At 43.9% G+C, this 23,841-nt stretch overlaps 1 protein-coding gene across 2 annotated transcripts in view; it reads right to left on the bottom strand.

The window, feature by feature from the left end:
- The window catches only part of LOC121009601 (NTPase KAP family P-loop domain-containing protein 1-like), a 31,281-nt gene extending 15,877 nt beyond the window's left edge, over positions 1-15,404 (bottom strand). Inside the window, exons 1-2 of one of the 2 annotated variants that reach the window (XM_040442823.1) lie at positions 15,343-15,373; positions 908-931 (exon numbers count right to left, since the gene is read on the bottom strand). The gene's annotated coding sequence lies outside the window, so the exon portion shown is untranslated. Of the gene's footprint in view, positions 1-907; positions 932-15,342 lie in introns of both variants that reach the window. The other variant, XM_040442822.1, reaches the window with a different exon arrangement.
- Positions 15,405-23,841: the final 8,437 nt, after the last annotated feature.

Here is a 23,841-nt window from a genome sequence, read left to right as displayed (position 1 = left end):
TCCCATCTGTAGTGGAATGTAGAAGATTTGTTATGAATCCGTGCTATTGTCTGTTCAAAAGAGCAGGTATTGTTTACCACTTGCCAGACCTCTTTCATCTGTGGGGTGTCAATGGACTTCCAATGTCTTGTAATGACAAGTTTGGTAGCCATGACCAAATGTGCCACGATCGATCTAGCTTCTTCTGGGAGATCTTCCAATCCTATCAACAATAATGCTAACTGTGGAGATAGACCGAGATGTATGTTCAAGACAGATTCAATAAGAACTTCAGTGGCTCTCCATAGAGGTTTTATAATTCCACAATCCCAGAGAGTATGTAGGAGTGTTCCCCTCTCCCCACATTGTCTCCAGCATCTGTCTGAAGAATCTGGGAAAATTAGGTGTAAAGAAGGTGATGTTTTTTATTGCTTGAGTGCTTACTTTTTTCTACAAATAAAGTGACCAGTTTGGAATACGGCGGTGCTGTTTTTTTCCCTCAAACCTCTCCCTGTCAGTTCTTACAAGCAGGAGGCAGGGGAGAGCAGTGTGAAGTAGCATGGCATAGAATACACTGAAGATTCTGCACACAGCACAGTTTGCAATTTTGCGGAACGGGTGCGGACCTATTCATTTCAATGGGGCCACAAAAGATGCGGACAGCAAACAGTGTGCTGTCTGCATCCTTGGTTCCGTTCTGCAGCTCTGCGGAAAACATAGAGCTTGTCCTATTCTTGTCCGCAATCGTGGACAAAAAAAGGCATTTTCTTATTATGGTTGCGGCCATGTGCGGTCCACAAATTGCGGAACGCCCACGGGCGGTATTCGTATTTTGCGGATCCGCAAAGCACTACGGCAGTCCGAAAAGGCCCTTAGTGGGAGTCAGGGGAGTATTACTACTCAGCAGCTAACCATTGAAGAGACTCACCAACTATATCACTGTTCTTCTGCTCTAGATAAGGTAAAAAAGATATATTCAGTAGCACTCCAGGAGGGATTTCATGGATGATGTTGTCATCCTGTAGTTAATTGGAAGTTCTCCACACAGATAACTCTGACCTTCTGTCTATACAGGAGAGAAAGCTCTAGACTGGTGGGGATCACATAACGACACAGTATGGATGCAACTGAGCCTGGATGAAACAAATTAGTTGTACAAGCAACAGCGATTTCTCTAAACTTTCGCAAAGTTTACCTATTTACTTGCATTGTTGGGGGAGTTGTTATGCATACGTCTTGCATATGCCTCTGGGATAGGTTATTGCCTAGCTTGTCCTGGTTAATTTAGGGGGGAACTGTTGATTGCTTAACCTTTATATGTCCAGGCCTTTTGCTTCCATGTTCTGTCCTCCTCCAATTGTCTCTAATATGGCTATGGAGCAGGGAACAACTACAGTAAGGTAAATTAATGAATGTAAATATTGGGCATGACAAGTAAAGGAGGGGGGTATTTTAGGAGCAAAGAGGCAAAAAATAAAGAAGGTATGTCATGTGTGCTAATGTCTATCCATTGTAACTACAACTAGTAGTCAAATTAGAGGAAAATAACTGCAGACTGTTTTCAGGGAAGTGGATGTGGAAGTCAATATCTATAGATGCTTACAGAGTATATTAGGAAAGCTAAAAGCCATGCAAATTATGACATGTATAGAGTTATATGTACACTGCTCAAAAAAATAGGGAACACAAAAATAACACATCCTAGATCTGAGTTAATTAAATATTCTTCTGAAATACTTTGCTCTTTACATAGTTGAATGTGCTGACAACAAAATCACACAAAAATAAAAAAATGGAAATCAAATTTTTCAACCCATGGAGGTCTGGATTTGGAGTCACACTCAAAATTAAAGTGGAAAAACACACTACAGGCTGATCCAACTTTGATGTAATGTCCTTAAAACAAGTCACAATGAGGCTCAGTAGTGTGTGTGGCCTCCACGTGCCTGTATGACCTCCCTACAACGCCTGTGCATGCTCCTGATGAGGTGGCGGACGGTCTCCTGAGGGATCTCCTCCCAGACCTGGACTAAAGCATCTGCCAACTTCTGGACAGTCTGTGGTGCAACGTGACGTTGGTGGATAGATCGAGACATGATGTCTCAGATGTGCTCAATTGGATTCAGGTCTGGGGAACGGGCGGGCCAGTCCATAGCATCAATGCCTTCGTCTTGCAGAAACACTCCAGCCACATGAGGTCTAGCATTGTCTTGCATTAGGAGGAACCCAGGGCCAACCACACCAGCATATGGTCTCACAAGGGGTCTGAGGATCTCATCTCGGTACTTAATGGCCGTCAGGCTACCTCTGGCAAGCACATGGAGGGCTGTGTGGCCCTCCAAAGAAATGCCACCCCACACCATTACTGACCCAATGCCAAACCGGTCATGCTGGAGGATGTTGCAGGCAGCAGAACGCTCTCCACGGCGTCTCCAGACTCTGTCACGTCTGTCACATGTGCTCAGTGTGAACCTGCTTTCATCTGTGAAGAGCACAGGGCGCCAGTGGCGAATTTGCCAATCTTGGTGTTCTCTGGCAAATGCCAAACGTCCTGCACGGTGTTGGGCTGTAAGCACAACCCCCACCTGTGGACGTCGGGCCCTCATATCACCCTCATGGAGTCTGTTTCTGACCGTTTGAGCAGACACATGCACATTTGTGGCCTGCTGGAGGTCATTTTGCAGGGCTCTGGCAGTGCTCCTCCTGTTCCTCCTTGCACAAAGGCGGAGGTAGCGGTCCTGCTGCTGGGTTGTTGCCCTCCTACGGCCTCCTCCACGTCTCCTGATGTACTGGCCTGTCTCCTGGTAGCGCCTCCATGCTCTGGACACTACGCTGACAGACACAGCAAACCTTCTTGCCACAGCTCGCATTGATGTGCCATCCTGGATAAGCTGCACTACCTGAGCCACTTGTGTGGGTTGTAGACTCCGTCTCATGCTACCACTAGAGTGAAAGCACCGCCAGCATTCAAAAGTGACCAAAACATCAGCCAGGAAGCATAGGAACTGAGAAGTGGTCTGTGGTCACCACCTGCAGAACCACTCCTTTATTGGGGGTGTCTTGCTAATTGCCTATAATTTCCACCTGTTGTCTATCCCATTTGCACAACAGCATGTGAAATTCATTGTCACTCAGTGTTGCTTCCTAAGTGGACAGTTTGATTTCACAGAAGTGTGATTGACTTGGAGTTACATTGTGTTGTTTAAGTGTTCCCTTTATTTTTTTTAGCAGTGTATTATATCAGTTACCTGATCTATGGCATCAGAATGCTCTACACCAGTCTGATCTACTTCAAAGCAGTTGACCATTAGGTGTCCTGTCCGGACGGGTTACCTGGGGCCAGGTGACAGATTACAATACAATGGAGGTGTTTGATGTTGGGGCTGTGATAAAGGAAGGGGAACTGATTGTTTTGTCATTTAGGATGCTAATAAACAAATTAAATGTTACTCCTCTTATATATTGCACTGGGCATAGCCACAGAAATCCGTCCTTGTGGAACGCGGTCAGTTTTTCAAAAGAAATGTAAAAAAAGTATAAACACTGACGTATTACAGCTATCAAACTTCATTATTGGTCATATAATCTCATTCTGCACCAAAAATCTCCACTGTTTACCGCACAATATATGTAAATGGGGTGTTCCAAACCCCATCAGCCCGTATCGGAAGCGTTCTGCATGGAATTCAGCGCATCCCCACGTGTTTGCAAATCTGCAGCATGGTCATTCTCAAATTCTCGCTGTGGATTTCAGCATTTTCAAAGTATAGTGTGAAATCCACACGTAGAACCTAATTCTCAGAAAATAAAACATAAAAGGGTTGTCCCGTCCCAACCTTTTTCAAATGTTACGACGAGTCAGGTTGGGCACCTTTGTGCATTTCCCCAACTGTACAATCCTATTTGGATCCTTAGGCTAGTTTCACATCTCCGGCATGGATTGTGGCAGGCTGTTCCGGCAGAGAACAGCCTGATGGAATTCTCCGGATCCGGCACCGCCGAATGCAACGAGAATGCCCGCTGGCTCCATTTACTATAATGGGGTCCGGCAGAGATCAAGCCGGCAAATATGCGGAGAATTGGCCAGACATAAACCACTGCAGGCTGCTGTTTGTGTCCAGCCGATTCCCTGCATTATCTGCCGAAACTGGCAGCGCCAAAGATGTGAAAGTAGCCTTAACGGGGTTCTGCAGTTCTATTAAACTGATGATCTATCCTCTGGATAGATCATCAGCATCTGACCGGGGGGGGGGTCCGACACCCGGGACCCCCGCCGATCAGCTGTTTGAGAAGGCCGCGGCACTGGCAGTAGCGCCGCGGCCTTTTTGTCATAACTAGTATCACTGGCCTGGGTGCGGCTAAGCTACATTTAAAGGGGTTGTCCGGGTTCAGAGCTGAACCCGGACATACCCTTATTTTCCCCCGGCAGCCACCCTGAAGCTAGCATCGGAGCATCTCATACTCCGATGCGCTCCCTTGCCCTGCACTAAATCGCGCAGGGCAAGGGCTCTTTTGTTTATCATAACACACTGCCGGGTGTCACGGGGTAGAGTCTTGGGTATAAAGATAGAGCAGAGGTGCACCCCCCTGAGCTGCCACCCGGTCCCCTGTCCCTGCCTACTTGCACCACCCGCCCTAGGTGACGGGGCGCAACTAGGCGACAGTCCCTCACCTGAGTAAGTGCAAGCAGAGAGATAGAGACAGCACGGAAGCGGACAGCCAATGAGAGGTAGCACTAGAGCGGACAGAGAGGTGAAACAAGCAAGGTACCACCAAAAACGGAATTAAAACGGCATTAAAACCCTGGGATAAGGCATCTGCCTTAATATTTTTACTACCTGGTCTGAAAGTAACAGAAAAATTTAAACAAGTAAAAAACGGGGCCCATCTGGCTTGTCTAGGATTAAGGCGTTTGGCCGCCTCAAGAAACACTAAGTTCTTATGATCGGTGAGGACAGTAATACGGTGTCTAGCCCCTTCTAAAAAATGCCTCCATTCCTCAAATGCTCATTTTATGGCCAGTAATTCGCGGTTTCCAATATCGCAATTTCTCTCCGAAGGAGAGAACTTACGAGAGAAGAAGGCGCATGGCCTTAAATTAGTGAGGTTAGAAGACCCCTGAGAAAGGATGGCCCGCACACCATCCTCTGAGGCATCAACCTCCACCACAAAAGGTTCCTCGGTATCGGGCTGAACCAAGACTGGAGCCATCTGAAAACAATATTTAAGGGTATCAAAGGCCCGACAGGCCTCCAACGACCAGTTAACCAGATCAGAACCTTTTTTAGTTAGGTCAGTAAGGGGCTTGGCAATAACAGAAAAATTATTTATGAATTTACGGTAAAAATTGGCAAATCCTAAAAAGCGTTGGAGTGCCTTTAAGGAGGATGGTCTTACCCAGTCTTAAATAGCCTGAACCTTACTGGGATCCATTTTAAATGAATGAGGAGTAAGAATATAGCCGAGATAAGGAACCTCTTGAACTCCAAACAAACATTTCTCTAATTTAACGGACAGATTATTCTCCCTGAGGATTTTAAAAACCAATCTGATGTGAGACACATGAGAATGCCAGTCAGGTGAAAAGACAAGAATATCATCGAGATAAACAATCATAACTTTGCCGATGAGTTCTCTAAAAATGTCATTCATGAAATTCTGAAACACAGCTGGGGCATTGCAAAGACCGAATGGCATAACAAGATACTCAAAGTGTCCCTCTGGAGTATTAAAAGCAGTTTTCCACTCATCTCCCTCCTTAATACGAACTAGGTTATACGCTCCTCTCAAATCTAATTTAGAAAACCACGAAGCACCCAAAATCTGGTTAAACAAATCAGGAATCAACGGGATGGAATACTGATTCCTAATAGTGATTTTATTAAAATTTCTATAGTCAATGCAGGGCCTGAGACCACCGTCCTTCTTTTTAACTAAAAAGAATCCTGCTCCCAGGGGAGAGGTGGAGGGCTTAATATGTCCCTTCTTGAGACTCTCCTGGATATAATCTTTCATGGGCCTACGCTCAGGACCGGAAAGATTATAAATCCGTCCCTTAGGAAATTTGGACTCGGGTACCAAGTCGATAACACAGTCATAAGACCTATGGGAAGGGAGAGTATCTGTCTCAGTGGTGGAAAAAACATCTGAATATTCAGAAATAAAATGAGGAATATCTGATGAGACCCCAGCTTGAACTACGGTTAAGCAAGAACTACAGTTAGGCCCCCATCTCTCTAACTCGCCCGAACTCCAGTTAATGACCGGATTTGTGTTGCTGGAACCAGGGCATACCAAGGACTACCTGAACAGAAAGATTCTCTAAAACAAAGAAAGAGCATTTCTCTGAGTGGCAGACCCCCACAGACTGGGTAACTACCGCAGTACAGAGTTTTACCGTGCCCCCTAGCAGGGGGGTAGAATCGATGGCGACAACCTGGATCGGGGTGGACAATTCTAGTATAGGAATTCCCATTTGTTCAACAAATTTGTAATCAATAAAACTAAAAGCTGACCCTGAATCGACAAAGGCATTTCCTGACCCCTTTAAGACTCCAAAGGCAATAGAAACCGGCAACAATAATTTACTTCTTACCACCTCCGGGAGTACCTTGTCCTTGGATACTTCAGACTTGGATGACTTTCCAGAAGGCAGAGCTTTAGGACACTGACGGATCCAGTGGTCGGGATCCCCACAATAAAAACAAGAGCCCCGACGACGGCGTAGCTCTCTTCGCGTCATCCCGAGTTGCATGGGCTCGTCTGAGTGGGCCTCCATCTTGGGTTCAATGGGGGAAACCTCAGGTTGAAGAAGGGTATGAGGAGAAAACAAATGCTCTCACTGTCTCTCTCTAATCCGTCTATCTAGTCTGATGACTAGCGTCATGGTCTCCTCTAAAGAGTCAGGACAGGGATAACAAACCAGCATGTCTTTTAACTTCTCAGTCAAGCCTGCCTTAAATTGACATTTGAGCGCTGGTTCGTTCCAACCCGAGGGAACGCACCACTTGCAGAACTGCGTACAATGGATTCTGCCACAGAGGCTCGGTCTGGTTCATCATAAAGATCCCCTAACGCCTGGAAAAAAAAGGTCCACAGAATTAAGACAAGGGGAATCCGGAGGCAAAGAAAAGGCCCATTCCTGGGGGTCCCCTTGAAGCAGGGAGATGATAATACCAACCCTCTGTGGATCAGGACTAGAGGCGTTAGGACGTAGTCGAAAATAAAGTGTACAGCTTTCCTTGAAATGTAAAAAACTTTGGCGGTCACCCGAAAACCGATCGGGTAATTTAATGTGTGGTTCTACCTGAACGGTGGCGGGAGCAAGAATGGGGGGAGTTTGGATGGTCTCCTGAACCTGTAGTCTCTCCCCAAGTTCCTGTACTATTTGAGCAAGACCCTGCACATGTTCGGTGAGGCTCTGTAGAGGGTCCATGCTAAATTAAGGCCTGTGATTCTGTCACGGGGTAGAGTCGTGGGTATAAAAATAGAGCAGAGGTGCACCCCCTGAGCTGCCACACGGTCTCCTGTCCATGCCTACTTGCACCACCTGCTTGACGGGGCGCAATTGGGCGACAGTCCCTGACCTGAGTAAGTGCAAGCGGAGAGATAGAGACAGCAGGGAAGCGGATAGCCAATGAGAGGTAGCACTAGAGCGGACAGAGAGGTGGAACAAGCAAGGTACCACCAAAAACGGAAGGGCGAGGCGGGTCAACTAGCCGGGGTCAGTCCAGGAGGTCACGTCAGTACAAGGGAAGAGGCAAAGACAAAATCCAAAAGCAAGCCGAGTTCAAAATCCGAGAGGTAGCGTCAAGGTTCAGGGAGCAGGCAGAAGAGGTGTCAGGAAGCAGATCAAGGGTCAAATCCAAAGGTAAGCTAAATAACAATAATAATACACAGCCTAAGGGACCAAAATCACAGGCAACCTGTAGCCATCAGGTTGCCTGTATTTATAGTGGGGAGTGAGGGTCATGTGACGTGGCCAGCATCACATGACCGACAGACAAACAAGTCGAGCACCGAGTGATCAGCTCGGCTCTCAAGGCAGACCTAGGAGCAGGGAGCCTCCCAGCTAGAAAAAGCCGCCCTGGGAACTAGGCTGAACATAGATCCTCGCTCACGAAGCTAAGCAGCAGGTCTGCGGCTGATGGGAGACCGAGTGCGCCTTCAGCACCCCGTTACAGCCGGGGTGGAATCTTCCGCCCGGCAGTGTGTTCGGTGATATCACCGGCTCTGATGGGCGGGCTTTAGCGCTGCCCTAGCCATTTTACTGGCTAGGGCAGCGCTAAATCCCACCCATCAGTGCCATTGACGTCACCGGGCTTCCTGGCAGCCCCATGGAGAGCCCGGTACATCACCGGATCTAAAAAAAATGCCTTTGCCCTGCGTGATTTAGCGCAGGGCAAAGGAGAGCATCGGAGCTCAAGTCAGGGGGTCTGCCTGGGTGAAAATGGGGGGTATGTCTGGGTTCAGCTCTGAACCCGGACAACCCCTTTAAGTGAACAGAGCTTAGCCCCGCCCAGGTCAGTGATACTAGCCGTGGCGGCACTGGGCCTGAGGGAAACCGAGAGAAGGCTGCGGCGCTCCTGGAGCGCCCCTGCCTTCTCACACAGCTGATCGGCGGGGATCCCGGGTGTCGGACCCCCGCCAATCAGATGCTGATGATCTATCCAGAGGATAGATCATCAGTTTTAAAGAACTGCAGAACCCCTTTAAGGTCCCTGCTTATCATGCTCGTCAACATTTTATCCCAAGGTTGAATATTTTTTAATTTATAATCTCTATCACCTTGATTAGCCACTATTAACTGCAGTACTACATGAGTAGTTGACTCTGACCTCTGATCAGTGCTTTTGATGTGTAGACTTGTCCCCATCCCACCCCTCCCAAATACATAGATAAGACTCATTATCTTGTGCTCAGGACTAGGATCTCTCTATTATGTGCACCAGCTCATGAGTCCTGGCAAAATATTACAGCGGATAGTGGCTAATCGAGGTGACAGATTTCCTGGTCATAGACATGAGATTTTTGTATTTGGATCCTTTGATGTTTTGCAGGATCCACTGGCAACCATGTTTATAGGTCAATGGGGAGAGGTGGAAAGCTGCTGCCTGGTGGCTTATCTCCCAGGAGAACTGAATATTAATTATTTGTATTAATTCCTTTATTAAACAATTGCCCGGAAAATACAATAATACACAAATAACCAAAAATTAAAAAGTAAATAAATGTTTAAATGAATATTTATCTGCTTTTACAATTTTTGTATAATTGCCATATAGCGAGAGTGCCAATCCATTATATTATTTTATTCTACTGGATCTGAATCAGAGATCAGGCCACCAGTTGGATTGTAGCTCCGGCACATATCCCCCATTTGGAATAAGGCCTCTTGCACACAAACGTTTTTTTTCCCGTTTACGTTCCGTTTTCATTTCAATGGATCCGCAAAAAACAGGTACTTCTTATGCCTTTCGTTTCCGTTTTTGCGTTCCGTTCAAAGATAGAACATGTCCTATTATTGTCCGCATAACGGACAAGGATAGTACTGTTCTATCAGGGGCCAGCTGTTCCGTTCCTCAAAAAACGGAATGCACACTGACGTCATCCGTATTTTTTGCGGATCGTTTTTTTGCGGACCGCAAAATACTGAAAAAGCCATTCGGTCATGTGCAAGAGGCCTAAGTAAGACGCCTGTACTTTTCAATTTTGCAGGACAAGTTGCACTTTCTAATGGCACCATTTAATATTGCATACAATGTACTGGGAAGCTGCAAGAAATTTACTAATGGGGTGAAATTGGAAAAAAAATGCAATTCCACTACAGTTTTAAGGGTTTTGTTTTTACGGCATTCCCTATGCGGTAAAAAGAATCTGTTCCCTTCATTTTCCTGGTCTGTACGATTACAGGCATTACCGCATTTCTTATGTTTTAATACTTAAAGGGGTTCTGCACTTTGTTTAAACTGATAATCTATCATCTCGATAGATCATCGGCATCTGATCGGCGGGGGTCCGACACCTGAGACCCCCGCCGATCAGCTGTTTGAGAAGGCTCCAGCAGCGCCGCGGCCTTCTCACTGTTTACCGCAGCCGAGTGAGGTCACGACTAGTATCAACTGGCCTGGGCACGGCTAAGCTCCATTCAAGTGAACAGAACTTAGCCCTGCCCAGGCCAGTGATACTAGTCGTGACATCACTGGGCCTGCGGTAAACACTGAGAAGGCCGCGGCGCTGCTGGAGCGGCGCTGCCTTCTCAAACAGCTGATCGGCAGGGGTCCCGGGTGTCGGACCCCTGCCGATCAGAAGCTGATGATCTATCCAGAGGATGGATCATGAGCTTAAACAAACTGCATAACCCCTTTAAAAAAAAATTAAAAACTTAAAAAATTTTTTTTTTCTGTGCATCACCATATTCTGACCCCCTTAAATTTTTTATAGTTACATCTATGGAGCTGTGTAATGGCTGAATTTTGTGGGGGGAAAAAAAGTTTTTATGGATACCATTTTTTTATCACCTTTAATTCAATTCTTTTAACAACTGCAATTCGGTCTTCTATGTTATGGCATTCACCATCACCATAAGGGAGAAACACATTTAATAGTACAGGCATTTTGGGACACTGATGCAAATTATTCTTATTTTTTACAGTTTATTTTTATTTTTCACTTATTTCACTATCTGCTCTTATCTTGTATATATATACGCTGCACAGTATCACTTCTCCTGTCCTGTATACTGGGTGTAATCCTCAGTATCTGCTGTTATTCTGTATATATACACTCACCTATAGAATTATTACGAACACCTGTTCTATTTCTCATTAATGCAATTATCTAGTCAACCAATCACATGGCAGTTGCTTCAATGCATTTAGGGGGGTGGTCCTGGTCAAGACAATCTCCTGAACTCCAAACTGAATGTCAGAATGGGAAAGAAAGGTGATTTAAGCCATTTTGAGCGTGGCATGGTTGTTGGTGCCAGACGGGCCGGTCTGAGTATTTCACAATCTGCTCAGTTACTGGGATTTTCACGCACAACCATTTCTAGGGTTTACAAAGAATGGTGTGAAAAGGGAAAAACATCCAGTATGCGGCAGTCCTGTGGGCGAAAATGCCTTGTGGATGCTAGAGGTCAGAGGAGAATGGGCCGACTGATTCAAGCTGATAGAAGAGCAACGTTGGCTGAAATAACCACTCGTTACAACCGAGGTATGCAGCAAAGCCACAACACGCACAACCTTGAGGCGGATGGGCTACAACAGCAGAAGACCCCACCGGGTACCACTCATCTCCACTACAAATAGGAAAAAGAGGCTACAATTTGCACGAGCTCACCAAAATTGGACTGTTGAAGACTGGAAAAATGTTGCCTGGTCTGATGAGTCTCGATTTCTGTTGAGACATTCAAATGGTAGAGTCCGAATTTGGCGTAAACAGAATGAGAACATGTATCCATCCTCTGATGGCTACTTCCAGCAGGATAATGCACCATGTCACAAAGCTCCAATCATTTCAAATTGGTTTCTTGAACATGACAATGAGTTCACTGTACTAAAATGGCCCCCACAGTCACCAGATCTCAACCCAATAGAGCATCTTTGGGATGTGGTGGAACGGGAGCTTCGTGCCCTGGATGTGCATCCCTCAAATCTCCATCAACTGCAAGATGCTATCCTATCAATATGGGCCAACATTTCTAAAGAATGCTATCAGCACCTGGTGGAATCAATGCCACGTAGAATTAAGGCAGTTCTGAAGGCAAAAGGGGGTCCAACACCGTATTAGTATGGTGTTCCTAATAATTCTTTAGGTGAGTGTATATACTCTGCACAGTGCTACGTCTCCTGTCCTGTATACTGGGTGTAATCCTCAGTATCTGCTGTTATTCTGTGTATATATATATACGCTGCACAGTGCTACTTCTCCTGTCCTGTATACTGGGTGTAATCCTCAGTATCTGCTGTTATTCTGTGTATATATATATACGCTGCACAGTGCTACTTCTCCTGTCCTGTATACTGGGTGTAATCCTCAGTATCTGCTGTTATTCTGTATATATATATATATATATATATATATATATATACACTGCACAGTACCATTTCTCATGTCCTGTATACTGGGTGTAACTTTCAGTATCTGCTCTTATTCTGTATATATACACTGCACATTACCACTTCTCCTGTCCTGTATACTGGGTGTAATCCTCAGTATCTGCTCTTATGCAGTATATATGTACGCTGCACAGTACCACTTCTCTTCATGGCAAGGTGACCTCAGTCTGGATGGGAAACTACTCTTTTTTTTACTTATCATTATGCCATATGGACATCTAAATTCAAGGAGCCGGTGGGCTAAACCTAAGGGCATTTCCTGACATCCCCTAGTATTCACCCTTTAATGGGATATAGCATATAGTAGAACGGTGGGTCCGGCCAACACTCTTATTAATGGGCATGGAGAGTTCCTGACCCTCCTCAACAAATATTGTCAGGGGAGACACGGATCGGGTGAAATTAATATTTTACCCAATCCTTTTATTCTCCCGGGACATAAGCTGCCGCTAGAAGAGTATGAGAGAAGCTTTCCCTGAGCCGAACATATATGTGTATGGGAAGCCGGGAGGCAGTGAGCAAAGATATATTTATCAAAATAGATTTGCTAAGCACCACACATTTATTTGTATAGTAAATGTGGTATAAGTATATACTGTACACTGCCTGTCCAAAAAAAAAAGTCGCCACCTGGATTTAACTAAGCAACTAGTTATGAGCCTCCTATTGGATAATTACTGCATGGGCGATTATCTTTCAGCCGGCAAAAAGTTATTTAACCCCAACTGGTGCAATGAGTTGCTTCTTATTTCTTAAACAACCATTTTAAAAGACACATCTCGTGGTCGTGGAAAAGATGTTAGTCTGTTTGAGAAGGGTCAGACCTTAACCCCATTGAGAATCTTTGGGATGTGCTGGAGAAGGCTTTGCACAGCAGTCAGACTCTACCATCATCAATGCAAGATCTTGGTGAAAAATGAATGCAACACTGGATGGAAATAAATCTTGTGACATTGCAGAAGCTTATCGAAACAATGTCACAGCGAATACATGCCGCAATCAAAGCTAAAGGCGGTCCAACGAGTGTGTGACCTTTTTTTTTTTTTGGCGACTTTTTTTTGGGCCAGGCAGTTTATATATATATATATATATATATATATATATATAAATATATATATATGTATATATATATATATATATATATGTATAATATAATTTACATTTATAGACTGCATTTCCCCTTTTCATTATGGCCATGTGCACCTGCATATTTACCTTATCTTGCAGAATGTGCTGATTAATTCAGTTTTTATTCACCCTTTATCTCCTATACAGGGATCTGGTCTTCACTGCAGGGGAACCACCAGTCCGCTACCTCTTGGAATAGTCCCAGTATAGTTAGCACAGAGGTCAGAGACACCAGTGTGAAGCATCGAAGGAGCAGACAATACATGTAGTCAGAAGACAGGCGGGATCAGGGCAAGCAGAGTTTGCGTGTATACATATAACAAATCTGAGGTCTGGGCAGGCAGAGTTCTGGCGCATCCAGAAAATAAATCCGAGGTCAGGGAAGGCACCAGAGGATCGGGTTCGGTAAGCAGACAGAGTTCGCACGCAGGTAGACAGAATAAGCACACCTTCACTAGAATACCTAAACTCAGGCAAAGGGGTGGATCAAAGTGTCCAGAATAAATAGGAGGGTTGATCATCAGTGTAATCAGCAGCTGAACAGAACAGAAAGCAAAAGGGAAGGTTACCTTTGCAGTACTACAGAGAAGTTTCTCTGAATACTAGCCCCAATACACACAGGGAGAGTGGAGCAGCAGCGGACACGGGTTGCCAGTGTAACACATAGATATAGATGGAAAAAATAGATAGAGATAGATAGATAGATAGATAGATAGATAGATAGATAGATAGATAGATAGATAGATAGACACTGTAGAAGAATAGAATAGCTACATCAATAATACAAGTAGAAGAATATGAATAAATTGATATAGATATGTAAAAGATAAATAGATCTTACACAGCAGTGATTTTAGATAGATGGATATTACGATAGACAGATACTATATAGATAGATAGATAGATAGATAGATAGATAGATAATAGATAGATACTGTAGAGTAGAAGAATAGAATAGCTACATCGATAATACAAGCTATAGAATATGAATACATTTATATAGATATGTCATAGATAAATAGACCATACACAGCAGTGATGATAGATAGATAGATAGATACTGTAGAAGAATAGAATAGCTACATCGATAATAAAAGTAATAGAATATGAATAAATTCATATAGATATGTCACAGATAAATAGACCATACACAGCAGTGATTATAGATAGATGGATATACAGATAGATAGATATAGATAGACAGATGATAGATAGATAGATAGATAGATAGATATACAGATAGATAGATAGATAGATAGATAGATAGATAGATAACCCATAGATAGGTACTGTAGAAGAATAGAATAGCTACATCGATAATACGAGCAATAGAATTTGAATACATTGATATAGATATGTCATAGATAAATAGACCATACACAGCAGTGATTATAGATAGATAGAGATAGATTCCACTTCTGAACAGCAAAGTAGTGGAATCCTTTAAGGGTATGTTCACACGGTATAAATAATATATGTATTTGCAGTGGAATCCAGGCCGACCCTCAGATTTATCCAATAAAAAAACATGGATCGCACATCCACATGCTTTGCATTGATTGCTCCTTCTCAGAGTAATTAGAAGTTTTCAGCCCCCTAATATAGTGCTGTACACGAGGCATTGGTAAACGTTGTGATCAAAATACATAAGACCACTCACCATGCCAAGGTTGCCTCTACGAGTCGGTACCTACTCTAATTTGGCACAGTGCCACGAACCTCAGATTTCTGCAGCAGATTTACCTCTACATGTCACGATTTCCATGTCCATTGAATGGGACTGGCTACCACCATGGTTTCAGACAAAATCCTTGTGGAATACACGTCAAAAGGTGACACGTCAATCCTTTTTTTTTTTTCTTCAAGATGGATTTCAACAGACTATGGTGCCTAATTCCCATTGAAAGCAAGGTGACACATTCCCTAATAAATCAGTCAATACAAATGAATGAGTGCCTGCTTTGTAGAACATGCAGAGGATAACTGGGGGTGTTCCAGGTATCTCCAGAGTCTACCAGCACCAGAATACATTGGGGCAAACACAGAACCGACACATGTATATATCCAGCATTAATATGTACAGCACAACCTCATGTTAGGAGAGCAGTTTACTCACCAGACAGATTGTCTTCATGTGTACGTCTCGCACTGTTGCAGAGTAAGAGAAGTTGACTCCACGCCTGTTTGGAATAGTATTACGTGATAATAGATGCGGCGGGCCCTAGAGTGCAGTAAGTCAACATGGGCCTGGCTTGGACTTTAAACCCACAATTACATATGGGGGTGACCAATGCCTGAGTAATACTACAATCTATGTTCTTGTGTGTAAACACAAATCAGCTTTTTCCACCGCAGAACTGTGATGTCAGGAGAAAAGAACCTTTAGGCGTGATGAATTTCAACATGCCTGATCCTTTGTTCTAAGAGGAGATAAGTGGTCACCATAGGTGTCTGGCAGCTTCTTTCTCTCCTCTCTCTCTGCAGAACTCCAAAAGGGCACCTACAATGGGCATGAGAACATCAGAACTGGACCATGGAGACATGGGAGAAGGTGGACTGGTCCTGTGAATCACTTTACTTTAATATCATTTGGATGGCTGGATGTATCTATAAGAGATGGCCCCAGGATGTACTATGAGAAGAATAAAAGTGAGCAGAGGCAGTGTGATGCCCTGGGCAATTTTCTGCTGCAGATCATAGGTTTTGGCCTTCAAGTAGATGTTACTTTAACACATACTGACTAGTGTTGAGCGAGCATGCTCGGCCGAACTGCTGTTCGGCTCGAGCATACATCTGAGTGCCTGGCCGAATACTGCGGGTGCTCAAGTACAATTTAATACAATTAAAGTCAATGGGAGACCCGAACATCAAACCAGCCACCCCCTGCTCTGAAGAAGAGAGGGTGTCTGGTTCACAAAAAAGATTAGAAATTGATGGAAACCCCATCAAAATGGTTTGGAAACAGCATTAAGAGAATAGCTGGATGCGTCTTGGACTCCTATTATCTACAACATACAATAGACAACCACACAAAGGCTATATGCCAAAAGTCAGGTAAATGGAAGCCATCAATCCATGAGAAAGATGACAGGCTTAGTCAGTATACCTTACAATGGCAGCCTTGTACACTATGAGACATTCCAAACCAGTTCTCATCTGACTGAGAGCCAGTAAACCTCAAAGTTACTTCAGATCTGTTGGATGGACCTGCGCACCTAGATCAATATCATTAGGGAGACAAACAGTTTTCTGATTGTCCTAACATAATATTCAATAACCTTTCTATACAGTTTTGTCATGTAAAAACTAATTTGCATAAGCATGGGCATTTGGAAAAGACATGAAAATGAGCAGAATCTGCCTTGTTTTTCAGCTGAAAAACCATTTGCATGGAAAATTTGCGATCTACACTACTCATGAACAGCTTCATCTATTGGTTTCATAGTCTTATGACAAGACGATTACTCTTTTCATAAGACTATGAAACCAATAGATGGCGCTGTTCATGAGTCAGAACAGCGCCAGCTATTGGTTTCATTGTCTTATGACAAGACAATTACTGTTGTCATAAGACTATGAAATCAATAGATGGCGCTGTTCATGAGTCATGAACAGCGCCATCTATTGGTTTCATAGTCTTATGACAAGATTATTAGTGTAGCCTTTTGCATGAAAAATTCGCGATTAGAATATTCGCGATCTACACTACTCATGAACAGCTTCATCTATTGGTTTCATAGTCTTATGACAAGATGATTACTCTTGTCATAAGACTATAAAACCACTAGATGGTGCTGTTCATCTTGTTGGGGTGCTAGTAAGTGGGGCACACTGCTCAACAGAGTCCACACACCGTGTATCACTCAGCCTATAATAGCCTGCGCTAACACTGAGGTGTATATCGGATTACTGCTATCATTCACACATCTTCTAGCACTTTATCTGCGGTAATATAAGCTTGCTAGGGTGTATCTGAGGACTATTGCCCTGCTTGTATTGACTCATGAACAGCGCCATCTATTGGTTTCATAGTCTTATGACAAGACTATGAATCCAATAGATGGCGCTGTTCATGAGTAGTGTAGATCGCGAATATTTTAATCGCGAATTTTCCATGCAAAAGGCTACACTAATAATCTTGTCATTAGACTATGAAACCAATAGATGGCGCAGTTCTGACTAATGAACAGCGCCATCTATTGGTTTCATAGTCTTATGACCAGAGTAATTGTCTTGTTATAAGACTATGAAACCAATAGATAGTGCTGTTCATGAGTAGTGTAGATCGCGAATTTTCCATGCAAATGGTTTTTCAGCTGAAAAACAAGGCAGACTCTGCTCATTTGCATGTCTTTCCCGTAAGCCCATGTTTATGCAAATGAATTTTTACATGACAAAACTGTATAGAAAGGTTATTGAATATTATGTTAGGACAATCAGAAAACTTTTTGTCTCCCTAATGATATTGATCTAGGTGCACAGGTCCACCCAAGCCATCCAACAGATCTGAAGTAACTTTGAGGCTTACTGTCTCTCAGTCAGATGAGAGCTGGTTTGGAATGTCTCATAGTGCACAAGGCTGCCATTGTAAGGCATGCTGACTAAGCCTGTCATCTGTCTCATGGATAGATTGATGGCTTGCATATACCTGGCTTTTGGCATATAGCCTTTGTGTGGTTGTCTATTGTATGTCGTAGATAATAGGAGTCCAAGACGCATCCAGCTATTCTCTTAATGCTGTATCCAAACCATTTTGATGGGGTTTCCATCAATTTCTAACCTTTTTTTGTGAACCAGACACCCTCTTCTCTTCCAAGCAGGGGGTGCCTGGGGTTCTCTCATTGACTTCCATGGTGCTCAGTAGAGCACACGAGCATACCGATGTGTTCGGCCAGAGCACACGAGCAGTTGGTGCTCGATCAACACTAATACCGACTACTTAAATATTGTACAAACCAACTATAGTCTTCACAGAAGCTATATTCCTTAACGTTAGTGATTTCATTCAGGAATGGTTTGAGGAACATAGAGTTCAAGGTGTTGACTTGGCCTCCAAATTCCCCACATCTCAACCCAATATAGTATCTGTGGGATGTGCCGAAAACGCAAGTCTGATCCTTGAAGGATGGACCTTACAGGATCCCCTGCTAACGTCTTGGTGCCAGATACCAGATTACATCTTCAGAGGTCCTGTGGAGTCAATGCCTCGATGGGACAAACTTTTGGTGGCAGGAATGAGACCTACAAAATATTAGACAAGTGGTTTTTAAAGACTATGGACACCCTCTGAGACATTTTTTATTATTGCATATATAGAATTTTCTAATTGTTTATTTTTATTAAAAGCTCTGCACCGTTTGGCTTCTGCAATGTCCAAATGTCACAGTACAGTACTATGATAAATAGAGCTTGACTGATGGTTCGTTCTAATTCATGTTAAAGTTAATACATGCCCAAATTGTTTATGCAAATGAGGGACATGGCCAGTACTTGAAAACTGAGGTGCACCAAGGGTCTAGGCTCTGCCTGTCAGTGCACTGAAGCCCTCATTAGCACAAGAAATTAAAGATTTTCATAAGACAGGTATCGTTTTAATCAGCCCTACTTGGCAGCAGACCTGGTTTGATAAGGTTGATCCTGCTGGTAGGTGATCTTTAACTATGCACAGCCAGTAATCAGATTTCCATCTGGGTTGGACTGGTTAACATCAAACTTGACTGATTCTTTTTTTTCTCACCAAAATCAGTCATTGGAGAAAGCACCCAGCAAGCGAGATAAAGCGGTATGTAGCTGAGGTGAGGTTTTTACGGCCATATATATATTTTTTACAATGCTCCTTTTTTTCTAAGCTGTTCCTAGATCTGCACGCTTCCTACAAGGCCATTGCACTTATATATACAATCCATTAATGAATCTGTAAAGATAGCTTACCGTGCAAACATAGTGTAAAGCTTAACTGCCGTAATGTAAGACTGATGACTGTGTAACATATATAGTGTGTTAAAGGTGAGTATGTCATAGTTTACAATGGAGAAGAAGAATAGAGAACTTTACATTTGATGATCACCCAGTTATTGCAGACAATATACGTACTGTACACAGTCGAGTCACATTATTATGACCAGCAACTAATATCCAGAGTAACCACTGTGTGCAGCACAGACTTCAGCTAGAAGGGCCCGGAGTGAGTCAATAAGGTCCTGGTAGGTTGTCACAAGTATCTGCAGCCATGTTGACTGGAAGGGGCGTGGGGGAGGATCCATAGAGCGAACACAATGATTGAGGTGGTCCCTCAGATGCTCAATTGGGTTCAAGCCTAAGGAATTATGGGGCCAGGGTAGTACTTGGAAGTCTTGGTAATGCTCTTCCAACCAATGTCGGACATTTCTTTCCATGTGACGTTTCATTATCTTACTGGAAAATCCCCCCCCCCCCTTCATCTATTGGTTTCATAGTCTTATGACAAGACGATTACTCTTTTCATAAGACTATGAAACCAATAGATGGCGCTGTTCATGAGTCAGAACAGCGCCAACTATTGGTTTCATTGTCTTATGACAAGACAATTACTCTTGTCATAAGACTATGAAACCAATAGATGGCGCTGTTCATGAGTCAGAACAGCGCCAGCTATTGGTTTCATTGTCTTATGACAAGACAATTACTCTTGTCATAAGACTATGAAACCAATAGATGGCGCTGTTCATCTATTGTCTTCCCCAGGGAAGACAATCAGCATGTATGAGTGTACGTGATCTGCAAGAGGTATGGACTGACCATACACCCTACAGGGAAATTTCCAGGTGAGCCGACGTCCAGATAGCCCAAAGCCCTCCTCACTGCCACCGGCTGTGTACATAATGGTCTGATGCTCTCAGCATTTATTAATCTAGGGCAATCAGGTACTTATGCATCTGGCCAACAACTGCAAGTGTCCTCCTGAATTCAACTGTGTCACTATCCTCAGGACAATCATACAGTGGCGAGAGCGACAGTATTTTGGGGTGCTCTGTGGTATTTGGTTCTGCTGAGGCAGTATATTGTGCTGCACTATGGTAATGCTAGCCCCGATCTTCTTATGTTTTACCTGCCTACTTACTGTATGTCAGCCCTATCTAATTGTGTTGACGCACCTTTAACATGGGGCCACTTTAAGATCCCATTCTGTCCCTGGATCTCAGAGTGAGATAAAATCAGTCATCAATTGCTCTCAGCACCCCTCTGAACTCCTTCAAGACTGCTGGGAAACCATTCCAGGTGACTGCCTTATGAAGCTGATCGAAGGGAATGATAAGAGTCATCAAAGCCAAAGGGGCGACTTTGAAGAATCCAAAATATAAAACATATTCTACCTTAACACTTTTATGTTTGCTACTTAATTCCATGTGTTCTTTCATCATTTTCATGTCATTAATATGAACCTATAATGTAGAGAAAAAAAAAAGAAGAAAAGAAAAACCGGGGAATGAAAAGGTGTGTCCAAATTTTTGACTGGTACTCTACATACATAAAAGGCAGCATACAGAGAAAGTTCAAAGGGTTTCTGAACAAAATATATAAACAGCAAAAAGGGACAGTGGTGGGCACAAAATGTTTAGCAAGCTGCAAAAACCTGTTTGTGGGCCTATTTGGGGACAGTATTGGGCTCTGTTCACGTAGTTCAAAAGAGAGGGTAAAGCAGTTCCATAATTGTAAGGGTATTTCACATACTGTACTTAGGTACTAATTGGTTCTGTCTCCTTTAATTATTACATCCCCTTCTATATTCTTTTTAATGATATTCTTTGTAATTTAGTAAGTTATGGATAGTTAGATAACATATACAAATACCCCATTGTGCTGAGAAGGCTACATTTCTTAGTGATTATCTCAGAGACATGCATACTCCAAACTGGGCATCCTTAGGAGGGGCTGAAAGGTAAGGTATAAACCTTTGTGCACAAAGAAAAAGACTGTAGCTCTGCTGAGATCATCATCCAGGTAATATGTTGTAGGTTCCTATCTCTCTCTCTTGCATCACCATGACTACAGGAGTTCTCCCCATTGTATTTTGTAGGCCAGGTGACTGATTATTTATTCTGTATGTGATTTGTTTGTTTTACCTTATGTTTAATCACACTTAGTAAATATTTTTTTGCACTTAGCCTGTTTAAGCCTATTTATTCGTAAATCGTTGAATCACGTTATAACACATACCATGGATTATACTGGGGCCTGATGAACTCTGCTGACTTATCATGAGGTTCCCTTGTGGCTTTAGTCTTTCTGAGCACAAATTTTTCTGCATTTCTGCTTCGGCTTACCAGAATTTTCAAAAAAGCTTGCACAATGTCTGTGCTTCTTTGTATAATCATAACTGTGAAGGAATAGGTCTTGTCTAGCTTCTAGGCCTCATGCACACAACCGTTTTTTGGGTCCGAATCCGAGCCGCAGTTTTTGAGGCTCTGGTGCGGACGCATTCACTTCAATGGGGCCGCAAAAGATGCGTACAGCACTCCGTGTGCTGTCCGCATCCGTTGCTCCGTTCCGAGCCCCCGCAAAAAAAATAAATAGCATGTCCTATTCTTGTCCGTTTTGCGGACAAGAATAGGCATTTCTACAATGGGACGCCCGTTCCGTAAATTGCGGAAGGCACACGGACGGCTTCCGTTTTTTGCGGATGTGCGGTTTGCAGACCTCAAAAAACCGGCACGGTCGTGTGCATGAGGCCTTAGCCATATTATTCTGTTTCAGCTGCATACATAAATGCAATTCACTCAAAAGCAGGGGGTGTCTCCCTTACGCTGTACTGCTTGGACATTCTTTCACCTTGCTTCCCACTATGTCTGTTTTCACCTCTGGAGCTCACAGAACAGATAATTAGGGGTTAATCATACTTACAGACACACAGGAGGCTCCTATAATCTTCAAAAGCTGTGTAAAAGTTATTTTATCAGGCTCAGCATCTCAGCTAGCTCTGACCCCCCCAAATCAGTGTCCTGAATGAGCAGAGGCAGATTTGGTATTTCTAGGGTCCCCATCAGCCCACCAACTCCCACTATCAGCAGTACAGCCCGGGCCCCTGTCTCCACCTGTGCACGAGGTGGTATGTTTTTTTAATTTATTTTATGCTATCTTCCGCAGTGCTTTACAGACATTAGCATCAAGCTGCTCGCAATCTAAGTTCCCTATGAGTAGGTCTTTGGCGTGTGGGAGAACCCGGAGGAAACCACACAAACTCCATGCAGATGTTGTCCTTGGTCAGATTCGAACCAGGACCCCAGCGCTGCAAGGCACATGCTGCCCTAATTAAGGTCAGCAGATTCTGGGGCCCCAAACATTAGCATTGTTTGGTGGTGGCAAAACCGCCAATGTGGATGAAGCCATGTCTTAGAAAGCACCTTGACCTATAATTGCAGGTGTAAATGTTGACTAAGACTAGTGTAGGCTTAGACAATATTAGTATTTGGATCTGGCCACTGATAAGTTCTACTAAGCCTCCCTGTTGTTTGGTGAATTGTGTACACATTACGTGATCTATGCGCCCTGCTTCAAGTAATACGGCGCTATAGCTACACCCATCATTCACGTAAGACTATTTTTTTTTTTCTGGGACAGCACGCCTAGAGCAAAAATAATCTGCGCCCAGACAACAATATGTGTTCTTCACAGCCATGTTCGCACTTGTCGAAGCCCGGTTTGGTGCCAAATGCACCGCTGATGTTGATTTAGGTTGCACTTTGTCAAAGTCACATTTATAATCGGTGACCTCAAGTTATTGTGTGATGGAATGCCTCCACAATAGCCATAGACGCCACAGCCATAACCATGACGGTCCTCCTCTCTGCTTTGTGCTAGTGGATAACAGCCATCAAGGCATGTGTGACACCCATGCCAGCTAATTGCACTTCCCTATAGGGTTCACATTTAAAGCTCATCAATATCAGATTGTGTGGGTCCAACACCTGGCATCCCCACCAATCAGCTGCAGCACCATAGACAGTGCAGTGGCTGTGCCAGGATGCTACTGCTCAGCTCCCATTCCTGTGACAGGAGCTGCAGTATGTGGCACCAAAGACTACACAGTGTATGAAACCTGCTGCTTCCACTCCATACACTGTATAGTTTCTGGCACCGTGCCTGCCTGAAACAACTGATCAGTCGGGGTACCAGATGTTGACCCTAAAGTGGCCCTGTGGGGAGAGGGGGGAGAAAAAAAACCTCAAGATGGCACCATATTGTAGGCGGGTTGAACTTCACAGGAGGAGGGGCGACACAAGTAGGTGGGGCCAGCAATACTATAGTGCAGAACAAAATACCACCCAAGCAGAACCAAATACTGCAGTGCAGCACAAAATACGGCCACCCTAGACACTGTATTGCCGGACAGCAGCTGCTGTCCAGGTGCATTAGTATATGATGCTCCTATCATTAATTAATGCTGAGGGCATCAGATCGTTACGTACCCGGCCGGCAGAAGTGCTTGGGCAGCCCCTCGGCCCACCAGGAAATTTCCCTGTGGTGTCTATGGCCAGTCCGGCCCTGCTGCGGTACCACTCATCCCAAACCATCTCAGTTGAGTTATAGTTAGGTGATCGTGGAGGCCATGTCACCTGATACACCACTCCATTAACTA

Source organism: Bufo bufo, chromosome 8, assembly GCF_905171765.1.
Source record: "Bufo bufo chromosome 8, aBufBuf1.1, whole genome shotgun sequence".
Lineage (NCBI taxonomy): Eukaryota > Metazoa > Chordata > Amphibia > Anura > Bufonidae > Bufo > Bufo bufo.
The sequence above is the reverse complement of the archived record's forward strand: the minus strand, read 5'-3'. Positions and strand labels throughout refer to the sequence as shown.